The sequence below is a fragment of the Ambystoma mexicanum genome, chromosome 6p, assembly GCF_040938575.1.
Source record: "Ambystoma mexicanum isolate Mex_15411 chromosome 6p, UKY_AmexF1_1, whole genome shotgun sequence".
Taxonomy (NCBI): Eukaryota; Metazoa; Chordata; class Amphibia; order Caudata; family Ambystomatidae; genus Ambystoma; species Ambystoma mexicanum.
The window spans coordinates 966,920,577-966,927,903 of NC_090935.1; positions in this window are offsets into that span (position 1 = coordinate 966,920,577).

Below are 7,327 nucleotides of genomic sequence, written 5' to 3' on the forward strand. Positions count from 1 at the left end.
CCATCATGGCGGCCCGCTCTATACACTTTTCAATGCGGCATTAAGCGATCACATGATCAGAGATAATGAGAGGGGGGAGGAGCTGCCCGCTCGAGTTGCTTTCCTTAAGTTTTAAATGGGATGTGTTTACACGGATGTGGAGTTTGATCAGCGTGAGGAAGCTTGGTAGATCAAGGCGGAACGAGTGGCGATTTTTCCACCCTGGGGGGTGAGTGTTGTTTAACCTGCTTGCCATGGGGAGGTTTCTGACTTATACCTACCCTTTTTTGCACATTTGCACAGTTGGTTGTTTGTTTTTTTAAAGAATAAAAACGAAGCATTTTGTAAGAAGGTGTTTTGGTCTTGAGTGCTGGGAATACTTTTGGCATGTTTTGTAGGGGGTTTTTTGTAGTGTTACAACCCTCAATTTACATGTGTTTTTTATATATATATATATATATATATATATATATTTCTCCCATCACTAACAGAGAGTAACTTTAAAAGACCCTTACTCCAGCAAGATGCTGATATTTTTTCTAAATAGATATTTTTTCTAAAAACAACCTTGTTCTACCTGATTTACATGAAAGTCTTGGCCTTAGTTTTTACATTTGATGAATTTAGGCATAGATCTTTCTAGCTGAGGGCACATTTGGATCCAGGCCTTAAAGAGAAAACAGGTAGACAGGATGGATCAGTAGGAATCATGGTCCTGACCACCTGTCTGGGCTAACCGATTCCTCACTTAATCAATTTTTCATCTCTAATTTCAATTCTCCATTCAGTTGAAGTTAGCATGAAAATCTGATGTGACATTCAAAATCTACATTTAAAAAGAATCCCAAATTGAAATTCGTGACAAGGATTCTGGAACGAACTAGAAACGTTACAATTGTTTTTAAAGTCTATGTATTATGGGAATTTGTGACTATTTTGGTCATAGGACTGACCACAGGATGCGCTGAAATCAGATCCACATTACAGAAATTGATCTTTAGTATTAAAAGGAAAGAAAGTATGATAGATTCTGCCTGTTTGACAATGAAGAATGGCCCTATCATAGCCAACCATTCAATTGATGAGTGAGTTCCTCTACCTGTCAACCAACATCAATGAACATCCACTGTAATGGAGGATAAGACCTCTCAGAGAGGAGATTCAAGATTTGTGGATTCCTGGCTGGTTGATGCTCAGTAAACACATGGGAGCGAAAGGAGACTAGAATTGTTACAAACGGATTCAAATTTCATTGGATAGTACTCAGCTTAGACTTGTCTAAGCTAAGACTATATGTCTGGCATCGTGGGAAGGAGGGAGAGTATTGCTTCCTTGATTTTGCTGTTGGCTGGGGTTTCTTCAAGAAAGTCACACTGGTGGAAATGGAACTTTGCCAGTAAATATCCTCAGCCGAACCTAGGCAGGGATTTGCTCCCATGTGAAGATTTGTGATCACGGAAATATTGTGGATGGCTTCTTTAACCGTTCATTTTTCTGGAGAACTTGAACGATTGGCCTGGGTCCTTCTTTCCATCAAACATTGCTCAGTGTGTTTGGATATTTTACTTTCCTTTGAAGAATAAAAATAGAAGATCAATTATTTTCCTTTGTGGGCCAAATTATTTGCATCCCAATTTGTCTTTAAAATGTTCTAGTAAAACCGCTCAGGTTTATGAATTCAGGAAGACAATAGTGTGTCTATTTAAATGGGTGCAGGCCTCCTGGGGAATGGCCTCTCTTGTCATCTTCTCGGGGACACAGTTTATTTCAGGGTACTGCTGAGTGGCAATATTTCTACACAGCGCAACATATTTCTGATGGCAATGTTTTTCCTGGCACAGCATTCCTGATGGCATTTTTAGCATCGCTTCCCATGATACTGTATTGGTGATGGTTTAATCTGTGCCGTGGCTGAATGTTTTATATGAACACATTTACTGCCATTCACAATTTTATTAGGTCATACATCTGGGGTTAGTCAGTCTGATAGAGAACACAATGTGCCTCCCGTAATGGGCTAAATCCTTCCATAATAAATACATAAAATACCATAAATCAGGCATGTATTACGGGAAGTGCGCTGTAACATGTGCCAGTGGGCCTGTGTTTTAGAGTAATGTCTTAAGGGCAACGTAACACCAAACAGGCGTCTGCTGAAGGTTCTACCCCATTTGGTGCACTCCCCTATCCAGCAAAACCACTTGTTCAAACGCCCATTATTTTGGTGAAGGGATGTCATTGGTCAGCATCACGCTCTTAATATAAAAAATGTGTTGCTGATCTCTGATCCCTTTTAAGCCTTTTTTCTCATGTTACTTTGCTAGGTTGAGATCTCCAATGTAAACTAAACTGTAGCATCCACTGTGCACCAGCTGCAGCGTTTCTGGACGTCCCCTGAGAACAGACAAAGATGGCACGTGCGACTCAGCAAGGGAGACCATTTATGCAAACGCAAACCTTAACAAGGATAGCACCGGTTTGTTGTCCGAAGTCCCATGGTGTCTGGGCAGTGGCGTGCCAAGCAGGAGGACAGAGGGGGCAAGCTTCCCCCCTGTGGTTCTTTTAAAAGCCAGACCGGGACATTTTCAGTGGGACACCCCCGGTGGTGGCACTCTCAGGTTAAAGTTGTACCCATGCTCGTCTCCATTTATTTTAAACACCCCTTATTCTCGAAATCAAGGAATACGCAATAATTTACAACACCCTTATGCTTCATAATGTCTTACCTACACAAAACAACCAGACATCTCTGTGCAATGCCCTACTTGTCTTCACATCACAGAATTGTTTTACACATGCACCTTTTGCATAAAATGTGCATACATTACGCTGTTCAGGTTTATGTAGTGCAACCATTTACTGTGGAGAATAGGCAGAATAAGGGTTTGGAATGCTTATGGTGCCTTCCCAGTGAGTTGTGACTTCTCAGGAAAAGGGGTCATTAGCACTCTTGTCTGCCCCAGCCCAATAATTAAAGAGAATACATCAAACAGATTTGGGGAATGACCTGAAGGGTGGGGCCAGGGGGGGGGGGGGGACTGGGTTGTGAAGTCCAGCTATAGTTTTTACCATAGCTTTGCTGTGCCCTCATTAGTGCCAACCTGCATTATGCAAAATAAAAACCTTTTGTTAAGATTTAAAGGAGGCAGACCTCCGTGTTTTACACATCAAGAAAGCACCCTTTTCCTTGATTTTGGGGACGTGCACGAGTACCACACAGCAGTTTAAGTGCCACCATCGGCGGGACACCTCTCCCATTCGGCACCTCAATGAGAGCGCCTAACGGGAAAGGTGTCCCGCTAGAAGGACAATGGGCCTCATTACAAGTTTGGCAGTAAAACCGGCAGGCTGCCACCAAATTTTTTTCAGCACACGCAAATGGGCAATTACCGGGTCATTACGGCCATGCCGGACCCAGTAATCCCATTCGGCCCCATAGGGCTGAATGGGAATGGGGAGGTCGGATGCACCGGCACCGTTTATACCGGTGCACCTGGCAGACAGAAAGTCACCCACGAGCACCACTCGTAGCTTGCCGGTCCAGGAACTACAGTACCGGCATGCTTACCGGTACCGTATTTCCCAGACCGGCAAACCTATAATGAGGCCCAATGTATGCCAAGCAATTCCCGCTCAGCACGCTCATTACCGTTTCCAAACGGGAGAGGTGTACCGCTGCCAGGACAATTTCACAAGAAGCTCTGAGCAGCAGATGGGGTCTCATGTTGCTCTGTGACAACAGAGCATTACAATGTGAGCCATTAGGCACTGATGGGAGATGGGGAGGGGACTATTAGTAGGTACTTTTGTCCCTTTAGAAATGTGACTCGGAAGGAGGGATCAGAAGTGAGAAGGTTGCATAATGACTATGGCTTTAAACCCAAAACGATATTAGTTGGGCTCACATTCATCTGCGTGATGCTATTGTGCCTTTGCATGTAGGATGGGGAGAATACAACTAAAGCCATACTCTTATTGCTCAACATCTGTTTACGACAATGTATATATTGTATAGTTAGTTTACTATGAAAGACAAGTTTATTATGTAGTGCGGTTTGCTTCCAAGGCATTGCTATAAATATAGTATTATTTAAGCACATGAATTGCAAAGTAAAACCTTAATAAATATCTATACCAACTAAACCTGGGAAGATGTGCTCAGTTGCTTAAATTGTCCACATCCCGGTTTCACCATTTAACCAAAGTGTGTGATCCTGGGCAAATCATTTAATCACACTGTGTCTTAACTGCTGCTCTTTAAGTGATTCTGATTCACTTCACACCTTATGTTAATATATCATGCAATTATTACAAAAAAAACCTAATGACTATAGAGTTGCTCCATCTATATATATAAAAGTGAACTTTTTTGTGTGGGTTTGTGGCACAGTGTATGTTCCCTATACAATACTACACTGTTTCACCACTCTGCACCAAATTTTGCACAGTCACCTGCTAGGACCCTCCAGACATTACTGGCTACATGATATTTGGACACCCCACCCCCTCCCCTGGGTTTCAGCAAAAGTCAAACATTTGTGTGTGTTTGTGGGTTTCTGCCTTGGCGAAGCGTTACTTATACAATTCTAAAGTGTTTCACCAATCTGCACCAAATTTTGCATAGTTACCTGTTAGGCCCCTCGGACATTACTGGCTACATGATATTTGGACACCCCACTGCTTTCCCCAGATTTCAGCAAAAGTCAACATTTATTTGTGGGTTTGTAGCTTGGCGAAGCATTGTTTCTTATACAACTCCACACCGTTTCACCAATCTGCACCAAATTGTACATAGCTACCTGTTAGGACCGTCCGGATATTACTAGCTGCATGACATTTGGACACTCCACCCTTTTCCCTGGATTTCTGCACTTTCACACATGAGACGGTTGCCTGAATCGGCAAAACATCAATGTGGTCATAGAAGGACCGGTCCCGACATGAGGAATAAAATTCGAGGTCCAGGCCCTGGGATGCAGTGCTTGCAAGATATTTGCACCACAATGCACCGCAACTAACTGCACCACGCCAGGGTGAAGCGACAGGTGGGGAGATAGCACAAAAGGTCCCAGTATGCAGCAGCACATCAACTCTCACCTCCCCCCCAATGTCTGCTCCAGGGTATGTCAGCCAGCCACACATGCCCATTCTCAGTGCAGTTTCCTTCAGGGTGCAAAGAACATCAAGCAATAAGCAAATCGGAACAGTGACCTACAGGATCGGTGTTATCATGTCTGTCTACAGAACCCGTCTGAGAACAGGTACTTCTGCTATTACATAATATTAGTGCAATTTAGGTATTTTGCACCACAAAGTTATTTGCCACTTGGGTTACTTATGGCAACTTATTCTAAAGTGGTTTGCCCCCGCACTCTTGCAATGGTGGATACTCCCCTGTGTCTGGCTCTAAACATGACAATGAAGTGGGGCGCATATGATATGTGTAGCACTTGATAGTCCCGGTAAATCCCTCCAAATCCCTCTCAAAAGTCCCACAGTGGGGGTCGGAGAGGCGGGGGCGCTCGAGACCTGAGCCATGATGGCCGCTCTAAAGTGAGCTCCCACTAAGCCCACTACAAATCCGGATAACATCCTGACACATCGAGGCAAGATTGCCCCAAAAACAGCTTGTATAATGCTGGAGATGCCAGTTGGATGATTGCCCTGCTCACGACGCACCAGACTCAGTGACTGTGCGAATGGAGTTCGCGGGCCTGCGTCGAGGCCTAGAGAGGTGGTGACAGCGTGGCTCCTGTGGGTTATCGCAGTAGAAGGCTGAGTCGTGCTGATTTTGGAGCCTGGGGCTGACCGAGCCCCCCTATCTGCAGTAAACATTTGTGCACTGCAGCATCATTCTCTGCAGTGCTTCGCCATCCGGTATGGCCCCTCATATGTGGGGACAACAGCCGTGCTTGACAGGGGGGCACAGTCTGTGTAGCAGCCAGAGCAGAGTCTGGGGTGGCCCATGCAGTGGTCTGCCTGCATGCATACTGGTCCTGAACTAGCAGTGCGCCCTATATCCCTGGGGGGTCATCCAGCGAGATAGATTGGTGTGACACTGGGGCTTGGTTGCCTGCCACACGTGACAGCTGAATACCCAACGGAGCTCCCATGACAACGGTGGGCGGCTTCCACGCTCCGACCATCGGGCCTGAGCCCGGGCAGGAGAGCCGTGATCTACAGGCTGGTGAGGCGCGGGGGCTGAGGAGAGGCTCTCATATCCAGAGCACTGAGGCGCATATATCTAACAGTTAACTCCGGGCACTGGAGCAAGAGGGGGACTGAGGAGAAATCCCAGGTGGCCAACAGGAGGCCACTCCCGTCGGCTGGATGGGCCCCCAGCTTCAACAACAAGAAGACCTCTGTGGCTGTAACCTGCTTGCGGCAGTGGGCTAGCAGCTCTGGAGCGGAAGGCAACTGGGAGGGATGCTGGTAAAGTGGATAGGGAGCAACTAAAAATCAGCTGTGGTGTAGTGAACACTGGATCTTGGCCGGTAATGAGGCGAGGGTGCGCCAGTTGCTGCTGCACTTAAATCTTGCTGTGACACCCTGCGGGACATCACTGCTGAGGTGAGGGTGGCCTGGCATTCTCCCCAAGAAGGACGGAGTAGGGTATCACATTATTAGGCTGCTCCCAATAACTGGTTGGTGGGGCTGTCGGCCTCAAAGCCCACAGGAGTACACAAAGTGCTGCCAGTGCGGAAGACGTCATCACTAATCACGACTCGCTGATAACATCAGCCCTCCACAGGGTGTCCCTGCACAGGTTTGAAAGTGCTGCAGTGTGGTTGAATAGTGCAGGCTGGAAATGAACAATTGAACAATTCTGCAAGTGTCTGTGAGAAGATGGGTAAACACAAGAAGACTCAATCCAAACTCAAACTCTCATATGGCACCCCCTCACAGGCAGAACACGCAGCGCAGAGATCTCCGGAAATGGAGAAGGCGGGTGAACCAAGAGTGGAACCCTCTACGGACATTCTACGAGAAATAAAGTGCATCCTGACACAGTTGCAGACTGGCATCACTTCTCTGGATAAAAAAATGTACACCACGGTCGACCATATGCAGGTATGGCTCAACAAGCATGGTAACAGGTTGGACGAAGCGGAGCAACGCCTTTCCATAGTTCAGGATGAGACCACTGCAACATCGAGGTAATTGGCCCAGCTGAAGAAGGCAGTCAGGGAGCTATAGCAAAAACAGGACGATTTAGAGTCTAGGTCCCGCCGAAACAACCTCAGGGTAATCAGGGTACCGGAGGCTGCAGACAGAGGACCCATGGAACAATTGGTGGAGGCACTGCTGCAGGAGGTACTTGACGAGTCTGGCCTCTCCTCAGCATTTG